Raw genomic sequence first — 17,593 nt, 5'->3', positions numbered from 1 at the left:
GATTAGAAGTCCAGGAGGAGCAATCCAGTAAGCAGCATTCTTCCATGGCCTCTGCCTCAGCTCCTGCCTCTAAGTTCCTGCCCTGTGTGAGTTCCTATCCTGAGTTCCTTTGGTGATGAACAGCAATGTGGAAGTGTAAGATGAATAAACCCTTTCCTCTCCAACTTGCTTCTTGTTCATAATGTTTTGCACAGGAATACAAACCCAGACTAAGACAAACATAAAATCATCATGTTAAGTGAAATAATGTATGCACAGGAACTCTAGTCACATAGCTAAAGTTATATCTTGTGCATATATTTCACTCATTTATGGTATCTAATATGTTAATCTCAGAGCATTTGGGGAGTAAAATAACTGGTATCAGAGGCTGGGAAGAGTAGGAGTAATGAAAAAATGGGAAGAGGAGAAAAGAGGTGAGTTCTGACGTGCAGGTAGACATTAATAAGAAATTCTCAATCGCTGTTTCATGGGGACCAAAGAGAAAATCAATATATCCTATATCTGATAAAGCAAGAGAAAGGAGTTGAATGTTTCCCCCATGAGAAATTGCTGGAGACAATAGATATGTCTGATTTAAAAATGATACAATGTATATATTTATATAAAACATAGCATGGTAAACCATAAGAGTATATAAAGTGCTTTTAGGTATTGTTTAAATGTAAATTTTAAGTATATTATAGAAAATTGGTAAACATATACAATAAATCTAGAAGAAAAAACAGGTTTAATGCTATCTGCTGGAGATTTCAGGAAAATCTATTTCTATATTGTAGAATGCCATGATCTACTACCAAAGGGCAAATTCTATCAAACTAAAAAAAAAAAGTTGATAATTACTATTATTTGTCAAACCAATTATGCAAATTCATTTTCTAAAAAACAGAGCTAAAACTCATTAAACAGAGAGATAATCAACTTCATCTAAAGATGATATTATATTTTAATCTAAAGGACTCCTTTACCTGAGTAGACATTACCAAGTATCTTATTTTAATACAAATCAGCAACTAGTAACATTGTAACCTTGCAGGTCGCTGTGTGCTTATTCAATTTTATTAAAATATTTAAAAATTTGGTGTGGATGGGTATTTTCTCAACATGATAAAGAATTTAATAGGATTTTAATGACTCGAATATTAGCATTTCCTCATCCCATTTTACCATAAATTGATTCACCGAATAATATGTGCAAGTGTCAATCCCAAGTTACCATCCATTCTGGGACACATTGCTGTCATAACAATGGGGGAAATCAGCTACCAGTCTAGAGCCTGGTCTTCTTGAATACCACATAAGTGGAAATATAGAAAATGACATTTTATGTTAATGTGAAAGAAAACTCAGAAAATGAAGAGTTAAAAAAAGAAAGAAAGAAAAGAAAGTGAATAGGAAGGGGGGAAGGTGTTGAAGAAAGAATATGACAGAGCGGGTATCAAAGAAACTGGATACAAGGGGAAGGGAAGGACAGACGGCCTGAGAAAGATAAGGAATTTATGTTAAAAATTCTGCATTAAATATAAGGAAAATAGACTCGGTCTCCAGGAAGTGCGGGAGACCTGGTGTGCACCCAGAGGCAGTCTGGGAGCTCACAGCACAGCTTGCTCCTGTGGCACGGAGCTTAGGTTCCAGTCCTGAGGACTCTGGCGGGAGCACTCAGATCTCTCCACTTCCGGATCCAGATCAGCCTGGGCGGCAACACCACATCTCCAGGTCCTGCAAGAGGCAAGAGGGGCTTCTGGGCGGCCAGTGGGGAGAAGTCGGTGTGCTCCGGTGAATCCAGTGGGCCCCAGCGGGAGCCTTCAGGTATCTGCTTCGGGATCTGTACAGCCTGGGCAACAGCACCCTGTCTCCAGGCAGTGCAGGAGGTAAGCTGTGCACCAGAGGCCACCTGGGAAGGGGCAGCTTGCACTGGTGAGTCCAGCATTGACAAGACCAAGTAACACCAGTGAGAACTAGATGGCAAAAGGCAAACGCAAAAACATCACTAAGAGAAATCAAGGCAATATGGCAACATCTGAACCCAATTCTCCTTTACCAGCATGTCCTGGATACCCCATCACACCAGTAAAACAAGATTTGGATTTAAAATCACTGGTCATGATGCTGGTACAGGAACACATGAAGGACATACTTAAAGAAATTCAGGAGAAAATGGATCAAAAGTTAGAAGCCCTTGCAAGGGAAACACAAAAATCAGTGAAAGAAATCCAGGAAAATACAAAAGCCAATAATGAGGAAACTCAAACAACACTTAAAGAAATACAGGAGAACTTTGGTCAACAGGCTGAGGTCATGAAAGAGGAAACACAAAAATCTCTTAAAGAATTACAGGAAAGCACAAACAAGCAAGTGAAGGAGCTAAGCAAAACCATCCAGGATCTAAAATCAGAAGTAGAAACAGCTAAGAAAACTCAAAGGGAGACAACTTTGGAGATAGAAAGCCTTGGGAAGAAATCACGGGACAGAGATGCAAATATCAACAACAGAATACAAGAGATAGAAGAAAGAATCTCAGATGCTGAAGATACCATAGAAACCATGGACTCAACAGTTAAAGAAAATGCAAAATGCAAAAAGCTTATAACCCAAAATATCCAGGAAATCCAGGACACAATGAGAAGACCAAACCTAAGGATTATAGGCATAGATAAGAGTGAAGATTTACAACTTAAAGGGCCAGCAAATATCTTCAATAAAATTATGGAAGAAAACTTCCCTAACCTAAAGAGAGAGATGCCCATGAATATACAAGAAGCCTACAGAACTCCAAACAGACTGGACCAGAACAGAAATACTTCCCGTCACATAATAATCAAAACACCAAATGTACTAAACAAAGAAAGAATATTAAAGGCAGTAAGAGAAAAAGGCCAAGTAACATATAAAGGAAGACCTATCAGAATCACAGCAGACTTTTCACCTGAGGCTATGAAGGCTAGAAGATTCTGGGCAGATCTCATGCAGACTCTAAGAGAACACAAAAGCCAGCCAAAACTACTATATCCAGCAAAACTCTCAATCACCATAGATGGAGAAACTAAGATATTCCATGACAAAACCAAGTTTACCCAATATCTATCCACAAACCCAGCCCTACAAAGGATAATAGGAGGAAAACACCAATACAAGGAGGGAAACTTCACCCTGGAAAAAGCAAGATAGTAACCTTTCATCAAACCCAAAAGAAGTTAACCAATCAAATTTAAAAACTAACATCAAAAATGACAGGAAGTAACAATCACTATTCCTTAATATCTCTTAACATCAATGGACTCAATGCCCCAATAAAAAGACATACACTAACTGACTGGATACATAAACAGGACCCTACATTTTGCTGCTTACAGGAAACACACCTCAGGGTCAAAGACAAACACTACCTTAGAGTAAAAGGCTGGAAGACAATTTTACAAGCAAATGGTCTCAGGAAACAAGCTGGAGTAGCCATTTTAATATCAGATAAAATTGACTTTCAACCCAAAGTCATCAAAAGAGACTCTGAGGGACACTTCTTGCTGGTCAAAGGAAAAATACAACAAGAAGAACTCTCACTCCTGAACATCTATGCTCCAAATGCAAGGGCACCCTCTTTCATAAAAGAAACTTTATTAAAGCTCAAAGCACACATTGCACCTAACACAATAATTGTGGGTGACTTCAACACTGCACTTTCCTCAATGAACCGATCAGGAAAACAGAAACTAAACAGGGACACAATGAAACTAATTGAAGCTTTGGACCAATTAGATTTAACAGATATATATAGAACATTCTATCCTAAAGCAAAAGAATATACCTTTTTCTCAGCACCTCATGGTACCTTCTCCAAAATTGACCATATAATTGGTCACAAGACAGACCTCAACAAATATAAGAAGATAGAACTAATCCCATGCCTCCTATCAGATCACTATGGAGTAAAAGTGGTCTTCAATAGCAACAAAAACAACAGAAAACCCACATACACGTGAAAACTGAACAATATTCTACTCAATGATACCTTGGTCAAGGAAGAAATAAAGAAATTAAAGACTTTTTAGAACACAATGAAAATGAAGACACAACATACCCAAATCTATTGGACACAATGAAAGCAGTGGTAAGAAGAAAATTCATAGCCCTGAGTGCCTCCAAAAAGAAAATGGAGAGAGAGCATATATTAACAGCTTAATGACACACCTGAAAGCCCTGGAACAAAAAGAAGCTATTTCACCCAGGAGGAGTAGAAGGCAGGAAATCATCAAACTCAGGGCCAAAATCAACCAAGTAGAAACAAAGAGAACCATAGAAAGAATCAACAAAACCAGGAGCTGGTTCTTTGAGAAAATCAACAAGATAGATAAACCCTTAGCCAGACTGACCAAAGGGCACAGAGAAAGTATCCAAATTAACAAACTTAGAAATGAAAAGGGAGACATAACAACGGAAACTGAGGAAATCCAAAAAATCATCAGATCCTACTACAAGAGCCTGTACTCAACACAACTGGAGAATCTGGAGGAAATGGACAATTTCCTTGACAGATACCAAATACCAAAATTAAATCAGGACCAAATAGATAATCTAAACAGTCTCATAACGCCTAAAGAAATAGAAGGAGTCATAGAAAGTCTTCCAACCAAAAAAAGCACAGGACCAGATGGTTTCAGTGCAGAATTATATCAGACCTTCAAAGAAGAGTTAACACCAATACTCTTCAAATTATTCCACAAAATAGAAACAGAAGGAACACTACATAATTCCTTCTATGAAACCACAATTACGTTGATACCAAAACCACACAAAGATCCAACAAAGAAAGAGAACTTCAGACCAATTTCCCTTATGAACATCGATGCAAAAATACTCAATAAAATTCTTGCCAACCGAATCCAAGAACACATCAAAACGATCATCCACCATGATCAAGTAGGCTTTATCCAGGGAATGCAGGGTTGGTTCAATATACGGAAATCCATCAATGTAATCCACTACATGAACAAACTCAAAGAAAAAAAACACATGGTCATTTTATTGGATGCTGAAAAAGCATTTGACAAAATTCAGCATCCTTTCATACTTAAAGTCTTGGAAAGAACAGGAATTCAAGGCCCATACCTAAACATAATAAAAGCAATATACGGCAAACCGGTAGCCAGCATCAAACTAAATGGAGAGAAACTTGAAGCAATCCCACTAAAATCAGGGACTAGACAGGGCTGCCCCCTTTCTCCTTATCTTTTCAATATTGTACTTGAAGTACTAGCTCGGACAATTCGACAACATAAGGAGGTCAAAGGGATACAAATTGGAAAGAAAGAAGTCAAACTATCATTATTTGCAGATGACATGATAGTCTACCTAAGTGACCCAAAAAACTCCACTAGAGAACTCCTACAGCTGATAACTTCAGCAAAGTGGCAGGTTATAAAATCAACTCCAGCAAATCAGTGGCCTTCCTATACTCAAAGGATAAGCAGGCTGAGAAAGAAATTAGGGAAATGACCCCCTTCACAATAGCCACAAACAGTATAAAGTATCTTGGGGTGACTCTTACCAAATATGTGAAAGATCTGTATGACAAGAACTTCAAGACTCTGAAGAAGGAAATGGAAGAAGACCTCAAAAAATGGGAAAACCTCCCATGCTCATGGATCGGTAGATTCAATATAGTTAAAATGGCCATTTTGCCAAAAGCTGATTGCACTGATATACAGATTCAATGCAATACCCATCAAAATCCCAACTCAATTCTTCACAGAGTTAGAAAGAGCAATTATCAAATTCATCTGGAATAACAAAAAACCCAGGATAGCTAAAACTATTCTCAGCAACAAAAGAAAGTCTGGGGGAATCAGTATCCCTGACCTCAAGCAATACTACAGAGCAATAGTGTTAAAAAAAAAACTGCATGGTATTGGTACAGTGACAGGCAGGAAGATCAATGGAACAGGATTGAAGATTCAGAAATGAACCCACACACCTATGGCCACTTGATCCTCGACAAAGAGGCTGAAAACATCCAATGGAAAAAAGATAGCCTTTTGAACAAATGGTCCTGGTTCAACTGGAGGTCAGCATGCAGAAGAATGCGAATTGATCCATCCTTGTCTCCTTGTACTAAGCTCAAATCCAAATGGATCAAGGACCTCCACGTAAAGCCAGACACCCTGAAGCTAATAGAAAAGAAACTGGGGAAGACCCTTGAGGACATCGGTACAGGGAGAAATTTTCTGAACAGAACACCAATAGCGTATGCTCTAAGAGCAAGAATTGACAAATGGGACCTCATAAAATTACAAAGTTTCTGTAAGGCAAAGGACACCATCAAGATGACAAATCGGCAACCAACAAATTGGGAAAAGATCTTCACCAATCCTACATCAGATAGAGGGCTAATATCCAATATATATAAAGAACTCAAGAAGTTAGACTCCAGAAAACCAAACAACCCTATTAAAAATGGGGTACAGAGTTAAACAAAGAATTCTCACCTGAAGAACATCGGATGGCGGAGAAGCATCTTAAAAAATGCTCAACTTCATTAGTCATTAGGGAAATGCAAATCAAAACAACCCTGAGATTTCACCTTACACCAGTCAGAATGGCTAAGATTAAAAATTCAGGAGACAGCAGGTGTTGGAGAGGGTGTGGAGAAAGAGGAACACTCCTCCACTGCTGGTGGGGTTGCAAATTGGTACAACCACTCTGGTAATCAGTCTGGCGGTTCCTCTGAAAACTGGGCACCTCACTTCCAGAAGATCCTGCTATACCACTCCTGGGCATATACCCAGAGGATTCCCCACCATGTAATAAGGATACATGCTCTACTATGTTCATAGCAGCCCTATTTATAATTGCCAGATGCTGGAAAGAACCCAGGTATCCCTCAACAGAAGAGTGGATGCAAAAAGTGTGGTATATATACACAATGGAGTACTATTCAGCCATTAAAAACAATGAATTCATGAAATTCTTAGGCAAATGGATGGAACTAGAGAACATCATACTAAGTGAGGTAACCCAGACTCAAAAGGTAAATCATGGTATGCACTCACTAATAAGTGGTTATTAACCTAGAAAACTGGAATACCCAAAACATAATCCACACTTCAAATGAGGTACAAGAAGAAAGGAGGAGTGGCCCCTGGTTCTAGAAAGACTCAGTGAAGAAGTATAGGGCAAAACCAGAACGGGGAAGTGGGAAGGGGTGGGTGGGAGGACAGGGGGAGGGAAGGGGGCTTACGGGACTTTCGGGGAGTGGGGGGCTAGAAAAGGGGAAATCATTTGAAATGTAAATAAAAAATATATCGAATAAAAAAATTTTTAAAAAATGTAAAAATAAAAAATATATATATAAGGAAAATAACTGGGTGGATATCAAATACTGACAGTAAGCAATGGAATTCCTTTCTCTAAACTGTATTCCAAATTATCCAAATTGTTGTACTCCTGGTCCTAAATCTACCTCCTCCCAGCCTCACCGGGCTAAGCTGCCTTCTCTTACCTCATGCCCTTTAGTGCTTGAAATACGATGATGCATTGATGCTTTTAATGGTGGATGTACACATTTCATCAGCTGGACTTTCTACTCTGAGCTTCATTTTGTTGCTATTTTTATTATTCTTTAGTCCTTCATTTTACTCATAATCGGAATCTCACATAATTGGAAATCAGCCATTGACAAACTGCAGTCTGTCAAATATTGTTAAACCTGCATCCTAATTCCTAAATAAGTCGCAGCTTACTCAAGTTTTCTCTCATTATGCTTTTTAACTGGCTATTTATACTTTCTCTGCAGTTGCTAATGAAAAACCCGTGCTGGCTAGTTTAGTGTCTACTTGACCAGAGCTAGAGTCACTGGGAAAGAGGGAACCTTAATTTTTAAAAATGCATTCACCGGATTGACCTTTTGCTAAGCCTGTGGTGCACTCTCTTGGTTGATGATAGATGTAGAAGGGTCCAGTTCACTGTGGACAGTGCCCCCTCCCCAGCAAGCAACTGGTGGTACAAGGTGTTATAAGGACACAGGAGGCCTTGAGAAAGCCATGAGAAACAAGCCATTAAGTGGTACATCTCCATCCCCTGCATCAGTTTCTTCCTCTGGGTTCCTTCCCTGCTTGAGTTGTTCCCCTGATTTCCCTGGGTGATGAAGCTGTAAGAAATAAGCCTTTTCAGCCCTGTGGTGGTTTGAATAAGAACTGCTTCCATAGTCTCATATATTTAAATGCTTCTCTAGAGTTAGGAGGTGTGACCTCGGTGGATTAGGTGTGGCCTTCGTGGAGGAGGTGTGGCCTTGGTGGGGTGGGTGTGGCCTTGGTGGAGTGGGTGTGGCCTTGGTGGAGTGGGTGTGGCCTTGATAAAGGAAGTATGTTACTGGAATTCTTTCAGCTGCTGGCAGATCCAACTGTAGAACTCTCAGCTCTTTCTCCAGCAACACGCCTGTCCGTGTTCCTCCATGCTTCCTGCCATGCTGATAATGGACTCAACCTGAGAAACTGTAAGAAAGCCCCAATTAAATGTTTTCCATTACAAGAGTGAGTTACTGTGGTCGTGGTGTCTCTTCAAAGCTATAGAACACTGACTAAGACAATTCTCAAGTTGAATTTGGTTGTGGTGTTTCATCATGCTAGTAGAAACTCTAACCAGGACGGCAGTCGATGAGGCAAGATCAAGAAGGGTATTTGAAAGTTTTCTCTGTGCTTTCTAAATCCATCATTCAAAAGACTATGTCAGTTACTCATCCAACAAGTTATAAAATACATCTTAATAGGGTTTAGTATTTAGATATCAAACTCAATTTATATAAGTAAAATAAAAATCCTTGCCAAATATTTTATTGAAATATGTCCTCACTATATGCACTGTAAAAAAAAATACATGACTTCCCACTTAGAACTACCAAACAGAATATAGCCCAAGTCTCATGTGGTATTGCTGGTAGATTATTTTAATATCCTCCTTAAATGCCAATAAAAATGTTTTTCACTGATATATTTTAAAGTTATAAAAAGTGATATTAAACCTAAGCTTAGTTAATTCTTAGCATTAGCTTGGCCATCTGCTTCATATACAGTACATTAGTAATTGAAGGACTCCACAGATGGTTATGTGCACACCTCTCTGTCTTCTCCCCCAAAAGATGAGCCTTGTGGTCTCAATATGGAGAGAAAAGCTAAACTTTAATCCAAGTTTTACTCATAACTATCTTAGTGGAGGCATTATGTCGTTGCTAATTCAAGTTTCACCTGATGTGCATATAAAATGTAAAGAGATTAACAGATCATCATTCCCCAAAGTGCTTGTACAATTTTAGTTCTATTATTCCAGAGAAACTGCAGAAAATAGAATGTCTATGGTGAAATCTCTGGATGGTGTCAGTTGATGTCTTTACTACAACATTATAGGAATGTGAAGATTAACATTCAAAGTTTCTTTCCAGAAAAAAAGTCAACAGTACTGATTCTCAAACTTCTTAAGGCAAGGGGCACTTCCACCATTGGTCTTGTTGGTTGATTTTCCCTGCAGCACATGCTGAAAAGAGTAGGAGACCTGTCTATCACTTTTGTTTCATGGGATTCCATCATTATCATAAAATCCCAATCTTTTTAACCAATACAAAAGATAGAGAATTTTCACAAGGTAAAATTCTAGGAAACTGAACATAGGGAATAGCATCAGTATATTTGAAGCATCTACATTAGAACTTTGATGACTCTAACTGTAAGGAAATTCTGTGTTCACTTATGGCCTGTAGGGACAAAACAAACTCAGTGATCGCTATCATAAAGGTGATGTGATATGTTCTCATTCTTCACTGTGGCTAGGGGTCAACAATAAATTTCAGATAGAGAAGGAAGATAAAGATTTAAACTGAATTCCGCATAAGATGGCTCAGTTGGAAAGTAGGCTTTCCAATTGGCTGTTGTGTCAAAGGACAGTAAATTTCAGCTAGAAAGGATGTGCTATACAGTTCCTATGAACATCATGATGACTATACTGTTGTTTTAAGTGCTTTCCAAAATGTGTAGAGAAAGTACGTATAAGGAGTTTATATGAAAAATGGCTTACAGTATTTTTTCCACAGCATGTATGAGTGTCCACCAACACAGGGTATATAACATACACACATTTTTAGCTGAAAATTAGAAACAAGAAGAAAATAATTTCAAAAAGAACAAAATAAAGCTAATTATTTTATTTAAATATTCTGCATGTTCCAGTTGGAGAATATTAACAGAATTCTTTCTTTCTTCTTTTCTTCTTTTCTTCTTCTCCTCCTCCTCTTCCTCCTCCTCCTCTTTCTCCTCCTCTTCTTCCTCTTCCTCTTCCTCTTCCTCTTCCTCTTCCTCTTCCTCTTCCTCTTCCTCTTCTTCTTCTTCTTCTTCTTCTTCTTCTTCTTCTTCTTCTTCTTCTTCTTCTTCTTCTTCTTCTTCTTCTTTCTTCTTCTTCTTCCTCCAAAGATTTATCACCTTTCTCTTAACAAAGGTGTTAAGGGAAGACTGGATTAGTAATAGAGAATGTAAACATGAACTTTTGAGAAATGTGGTTCACCTTTAATATATGTTTATCCCCAGAATGTTGTTCAAAACCCTTTTTAAAAAATCTGTGGCACCTGTGCACCCTGATCCTTGAGAAACTAGGGAGCCAGTTGCTCTCCATCAGAATAATTTTCAGCAATAAACCTCCTATTTCTTAAAGGTATTGTGGGCATCGCTTTGTACCTCTGGGAACTCTTTTTAGTACCTTTCCAGGGTGAGAACTCAGTGAGTTAAAGCTGAACTAGAAGGGGAGCTAGGTACTAGGGACTTGAAGACAAATGAGATATCATTCCTTCCCTCAAGGCCTTTGTGTTCTGGTCATAAAGCTCAGCTTTCCAGTGTGAACCATGCCATGGAGAGTTTAATGTGCAGTGCTAAGCCTAGTACCAGCCAGAAGAGCTTTAACGAATTCTCCAGGATGAACCAAATTAGAAAATTCGGGAGGATGCTCGCAACAGAAGCACAGGGTACAGTGGGCAAGTCCTGAGAACATGACAGGAAGAAAAACCAAAGTGGAGGAAAGATGAACGTTTGGAGGTTAAAGGCTAGGCCCCAGCTGTCTGCTGCCTTTCGACCCCTGGGTGCTCTACTCTTTTCTGTCACTGTGCCCAGCACACACTAGGTTTAGTCCATCACGTGGTCTATCTTTTATCTCGCTTAAGTGGAAGGAGCTCACGTTGCTCATGGGTTGAAATTAGTCTTCCATACTCTATGTAGCTACAGCTCATAGTCAGTCCTGAAATCCGAACAAGTATCCCCTTCCTGAGGAGGCATGTCCAACTTTCCAGAATCCTCTATTCTCACATCATTCTATCTCTTTGCTTTCTGCCACTTATTCCTATTGCATTAAATACTAATTTGTATGGTTTCTTAATTTATTTCTACTCATAATGTATTTTAATTACGTTCTCCCATTATCCTCTCTTGTTATCCTCTCCCTCCCATCAAAACTCCATTCTCAACAAGTCACCTTCCTGATTTTCTCTACCTATACCTATCTATCAATCAATCAATCTATCTATCTATCTATCTATCTATCTATCTCTTTATCTCTCTATCAATCATCTATCATCTATCTCTATTTCTATCTATTGTCTATATCATCTATATATCTCTATATCTCTATATCTCTATCTCTCTATCATCTATCTAACTATAAATCATCTATCTCTATCTATCATCTTGTATGTGTGGGGGTGTGTGCAAGCATGTGTGTGTTTGTGTGTGTCTCTGTGTGTGTTGCATTTAATGTGGTTACTAACATGACATTACACAGAGTTATTTATCTGGGCAAGGGAAACTCACAAGTGTCTACTGTGCTACAAGTGAGGAATAGGACAGCAGTAACTTGAGGGACAAGCAACCATCAACTGCCTGCAGTCCCTTAGTGATTCCCTCTCCCACCCATGGCGGAATGTTGGGTTCAGTCTTGAGCGAGTCCTGAGTGTAGAGCAATGGCCATGTTGTGCCCATAAGGCCACATTTCAGGGTCCTCCCATTCTCTGGCTCTAACAGTTTCTCCTGTCACCTTTTCATAGTCTTCCCTGGACTTTGAAGGGAGTAACACACATGTCCTCTTTAGGCCTGAGTTCTCAAGAGTCACGATTTTCTCAGCTCTTTGTCCCCTTAGGAGGAGATCCCGCCTTCCCTGCCCACTCCAAGAAGAATCTTCTCTGACAAGGACTGAGAGCAGTACTCACCAATGACAATAAACAGAAATATTTGGAGAACAGTTTAAAATGTCGCTGTCTCATGCTAGACAGCAGTCTCTCTGAAGTCAGACTGCCTCGCCCACTTGGCATCTACCCCCATGACCTAGCAATGTATTTTCATATATAAATGTTGTTGGTTGCATGCACTTGTGACAAATGTAGAGAAATAAGACATGAGAAAGTAGATATTGCATATAAAGCTTGGGTTTTTGTCTTTTATCTTTTAGTTATATCAGTTTTATTGAAGCCCCATGGGAGGAATTAAATCTTTAAAAAGGCAGGATATATTATAAAGGCTGTCATGACTGCATGTTAAAAATTTATCAGAGTGAAATGAGACTAAAGAGCCCAATTAAAGGTCACCACAAAATTTAAGAATAAAGGCTGGTCACCTGAACTGGGAAGAGGGACAGGAAAAGGCCAGGCTGCTTAGAGTTAATACCTTTTACTTATCATGGAGAACACAGAGTTTTCAAGACATTTACTAATCTCTTTTCTGTTGCTGTGTTACTATTTTGTATTGTATAAGCCATTGCTTAGATATATACATTTATCAAAAACTCTAACTGCATATATCTCCATCTGCAAGTTCCATTTTTACTATTATTTTTCTTGATACTTACAAAAATTTTTTTATAAAGGTAATCTTTCTTATAAAAATGGTGCAGAAATTGATTAGGTTTCAACAGCTCATAAACCAAACCAATGATTGAATTCTTTTATTTCAAAGTCTAATTTTATTAATGATGCTATTTTATTTCTTACAATAATGTAGTTATCATTGAGAGAACTTCAATTTGATATTTTTATCCTCTATAATTGTTTTTTGGGGGTCTGGAAGTTAAACAAATGTGTGTGTGTTTGTGTGTGTGTGTGTGTGTGTGTGTATGTGTGTGTGTGTGTGTACATGTATGCATCTTGGGTAAAGAAATACTTGAATTTTAATTATTTATAATTAAACTTGAGGTATCACTTAAAATATGTACAATGATTTAAATTGGATATACTATTAGTCCATAATAAAATTTATGTAAGTGACTTTGGATTTTTTTGATATAATACTACATGAAAGGGAATTTTTGATTCATTTATCCAATTAAGGAAAATTATCTCTATGTCTGTACTGTACCGGAAGTGATGCAATCCCTGTCTTTATAAGTGTCAGAGCTAGAAAATTATCAGAGACAGATGTACGTACAACACAGATCCAGATGAATTCGAACTTACAAAATGTAGAACTAAATCAAATCAGGAGGGACAGACACAGACTGAGAGCAAGTGTGGTGTGGTTTCAAGAAGAAAGACTTCGGGCAAGACTAATAGAATACCTAACTGCAGAGGGAAGACTTGAGGGGATGTGAAGCTGAAGCAGCCTCCACTCAGCCAGTAAAAGTCTCTAACAGAGAAACCTAATGAATGAAGCCTCTCTGGTAGAGAATGTGTGAGCAGAAGGGCAGAGGCTAGTGACAGCTACTGAATAAGAAAGGTTGGGTAAGATGAGCTGAACACTGACAAAAATAACTATACTACTTCTAAGAGAAACCGTGTATAACACGGGGTGGGGGTAGTATGTAGAGTTAGTACTTCTGGGAAATTCATATTTGTTTTGTTTTGTTTAATGTTTTGAGAGATCACTCTGCACCCCAGGGTTGGTCTGGAATTTACTATGTAGCAAAGGCTCACAATGAACTTCACCAGAGCACATCCAATTGGATATGCACAGTGTTATCAACCAGTCAGGGTCTTCTTCATCATCAGTCTGGGTATTACTTTGGATAAAATGGAGAAATGATTCTACACAGTTATCATCTTAAACTCTAATATGCTACAGATACTAGGAGAGTTAGAGAGCTCTGCAGAGTACAAAATAATTAGAAACCATACTATAATAATAATCTTAAGTTATACAATCTTTTAGACTTCCTGTGGGGGCTCCTCAGTAGTAACAGATAGGTAATAAACACATTAAGACTTTTCATAAAGTGCACATAAGGTAAACGTAACAATAAATAAAGTAGATAATTCAGTGGTACTATACAAATGCATATGATGTCCATCATCTTTCTAGATTCAAAGCACTTTTGTCTCCCCAAATTCTTGGCATCTACTGAGCGATCTCTCTTACATCCCTGTTGACTTAGCTCTTGGTGGCCACTGGCTTGCCCTTTGTCTCTGTGGAACATTTAATAAAAAAGGTACATACATTTCAATATTTCACTTTCATAAATATTTTCAAGATTCACATAAGTGGTGCTGTGTAAGGGAACCTCAGTAAGCTTTATGAATGAATAACATTTCATTATTCATTCATAAGTAAACAACATAGTTTGATTTCAATTTAAGTTTTGAAGTCTTGCAAGCCAACACTCAAAAGGTGATGAATGGACCCCAGGCGTTTGTTGATCACGGAGTAGGGAAATATGCATGATGACTATAACTGGACGAGATCAAAAACAAAAGGCCAAGAGTGATATCTTCAGAAACACCAGTACTTAAAGAACAGGAGAGTTGCTGTAAAGATGGGTAGGCATTGGAGCGTACTTGTGTCGATCACAGGGTTGGCATTTGGACCTCAGCACCCACAATCTGATGACTCACAAATGCCTGATACACAGGATCCTCTATCTATGATGTCCTATTCTGGAACCAAAGAGGACCTAAAAACACAGGCACACATGCCCACACATAAATATACACACATATGCCCACACAAACACAAGCACACATGCCCACACACAAACATAAGCATGCATGCAAACACACACACACACACACACCACAAGTCCACACACAAGCATTTATGCCCACACACAAACACAAGCACCACTGGCTGGTTTTCATCTTGACACAGGCTGGAGTTATCACAGAGAAAGGAGCCTCCCTTGAGGAAACGCCTCCAGCTATAAGGCATTTTCTCAACTAATGATCAAGGCGTGGGGGGGGGGGGGCATTGTGGGTGGTACCATCCCTGGGCTGGTAGTCCTGGGTTCTGTAATAAAGCAAACTGAGCAAGCCGGGGAAGCAAGCCAGTAGGTAACATCCCTCCATGGCCTCTGTATCAGCTCCTGCTTCCTGACCTGCTTGAGTTCCAGTCCTGACTTCCTTTGGTGATGAACAGCAGTGTGGAAGTGTAAGCTCAATAAACCCTTTACTCTCCAACTTGCTTCTTGGTCATGATGTTTGTGCAGGAATAGAAACTGTGACTAAGACAAATGCCCACACACAAGAATAAGAGAGACATAAATATCTTTAAATAACAAATAAAGACAACCTAGATCTTTACTCAGAGAACAGGAAAGAGAGGGGGAAGGGAGAACAAAAAGAATGAAGTGAAACAGTGTCCCAAGTTGCAATGAAGGGAGTAACAGAAAGTGGTCCAGTGAACTTAGAGAAAAATAAGTATTGTTATTCAAAATGATTTGATGTGCAAAGGAGAAATGGAGACAAGAAGACAGGATGTGGGCATCTAACTCTCTCAAGAGAACTGAGATTGATGAGGAGTGAGCGTTAGTGCAGTATTGTTTTTAGAGGAACATTTACTATCTAAGAACGTGTTTGAAGGTCTGGAGCAATAGACTTTTTAGGTTCTGGAAAAAAACATAGACATAACGAGATTAATGGTAAGGAAGAGACAGGTGGTGAATAAATATCACAAGGAAATAGAAAGATGGAAGCCCTTGGGCTTAGAGGGAGGGAATAGTAATAGACAAAAATGCAGCAATCCTCTTCCCCTGGATAAGAAGGACTTAACAAACACTGCAGACAGAGGCAGATGGGAGTTATTACAAGACATGTTTCTACCTAATTGACTCAAAAGATATATTTAAAATAGAAAAATATTTTCAGGGTTATAAAACTAGCTTTTACTTGTTGAGCCATCTCTCCAGCCCTAAAAGAGGATATGTAATAAGGAAGCTCACCAGGAATGCTTAGATCTCCCTGGGGAGGGGAAGTAGAACAGATATTAATGGTGGACTGGGATCAGGTGGGATCAGGAGGGATCCGGTGGGGAGAGAGTGGAGGGAGAGAGTACTGGGTGAGACAGCTGGAAATGGAGAGCAGTTTGGAGGCAAAGTAGAACCCCAGTGCAATGGAAACTCCCAGGAATCTACGAGGGGGATCGTAGTAATGGGGGATTCATTCATTGGAGTAACTTGGTCATCTCCTTTAAGCAGGCAGGACTTCCAGTATAGGGTTTGGCACACCAACCCAGCCACAAAACCTACAATTTGTCCTGCCAGCATGATGTGCTGGGATAAAGGTGGCACAGGAATTGTGGGAGTGGCCAACCAATGACTAGTTCAGTTCAAGATACATGCTGCAGGAAGGAGCCCTCATCCTGGCACTGCCTGGAGGGCCAGGGACCAGAGGCCTGATGGATAGAACCTAGGATAGAAGCAAACAAGTCTTTAGGAGGGGAGGGGTAGAAGCAGTGCATAGGAGATCGGTACAGAGACCCACGGCCAAATATTAGACCCAGTTCAAGGAATCCCGCTGAAGAGGGGGCGGGAGGATTGTAGGAGCCAGAGAGGTCAAAGGCACAAGAAAACCCACAGAATCAATAAACCAATCACAGGGCTCACTGAGACCAAACAATCAGGGAATCTGCATGGGTCTAACCCACCCTCTGTGTATATATGTTTTTTGTTGTTTGGCTTGATGTTTTCAGTGAAACTCCTTATAGCGGGAAATAATTAAAAAATGACCCAAGACGTTCCCTCGCCCACCATAACTGCAAAACAAACAACCAGCCGGCTCAGCAGGGTTCTTGCGGCCCCTGTGCTAATCTCAGGTCTATGGTGGTAACAGAGATCTAAGCACCGCCTCTCTCTCTCTCTCTCTCTCTCTCTCTCTCTCTCTCTCTCTCTCTCTCTCTCTCTCTCTCTCTCTCTCTCTCTCGGTCTGTCTGTCTCTCATCTGTTCACTACCTTGGACTCCCTAGAGCCACTCCCAGAGTCTCTCCTGCCTCGCCTTACTCAGCCCAGTTCTCGCTGTCGCCATTGAGCTAAACTCTTTAAGCTTTTTCAGCATCTCAGCTGCATTCTCCCTCCACAGGACCCAATTCCACACATGCCACACCACCCACCAGCCTCAAGTTCCTTTGGTTCCCCAACTGTGGTGCCCCAAAGTACCTGGTAGGACAGACTCTCAACACTTAATTTGCCAGTTAGATTTATCGATATTTAAAACACAATTCAAGATGCCAATACAGGAATAACAGAGCCAATTAATGAAATTCTTACACAAATGGATGGAGCTGGAGAACATCATACTAAGTGAGGTAACCCAGTCTCAAAAGATCAGTCATGGTATGCACTCACTGATAAGCGGATATTAGCCTAGAAACTTGAAATA

This window comes from Apodemus sylvaticus, chromosome 20 (genome assembly GCF_947179515.1).
Source record: "Apodemus sylvaticus chromosome 20, mApoSyl1.1, whole genome shotgun sequence".
NCBI classification, from domain to species: domain Eukaryota; kingdom Metazoa; phylum Chordata; class Mammalia; order Rodentia; family Muridae; genus Apodemus; species Apodemus sylvaticus.
The sequence above is the reverse complement of the archived record's forward strand: the minus strand, read 5'-3'. Positions refer to the sequence as shown.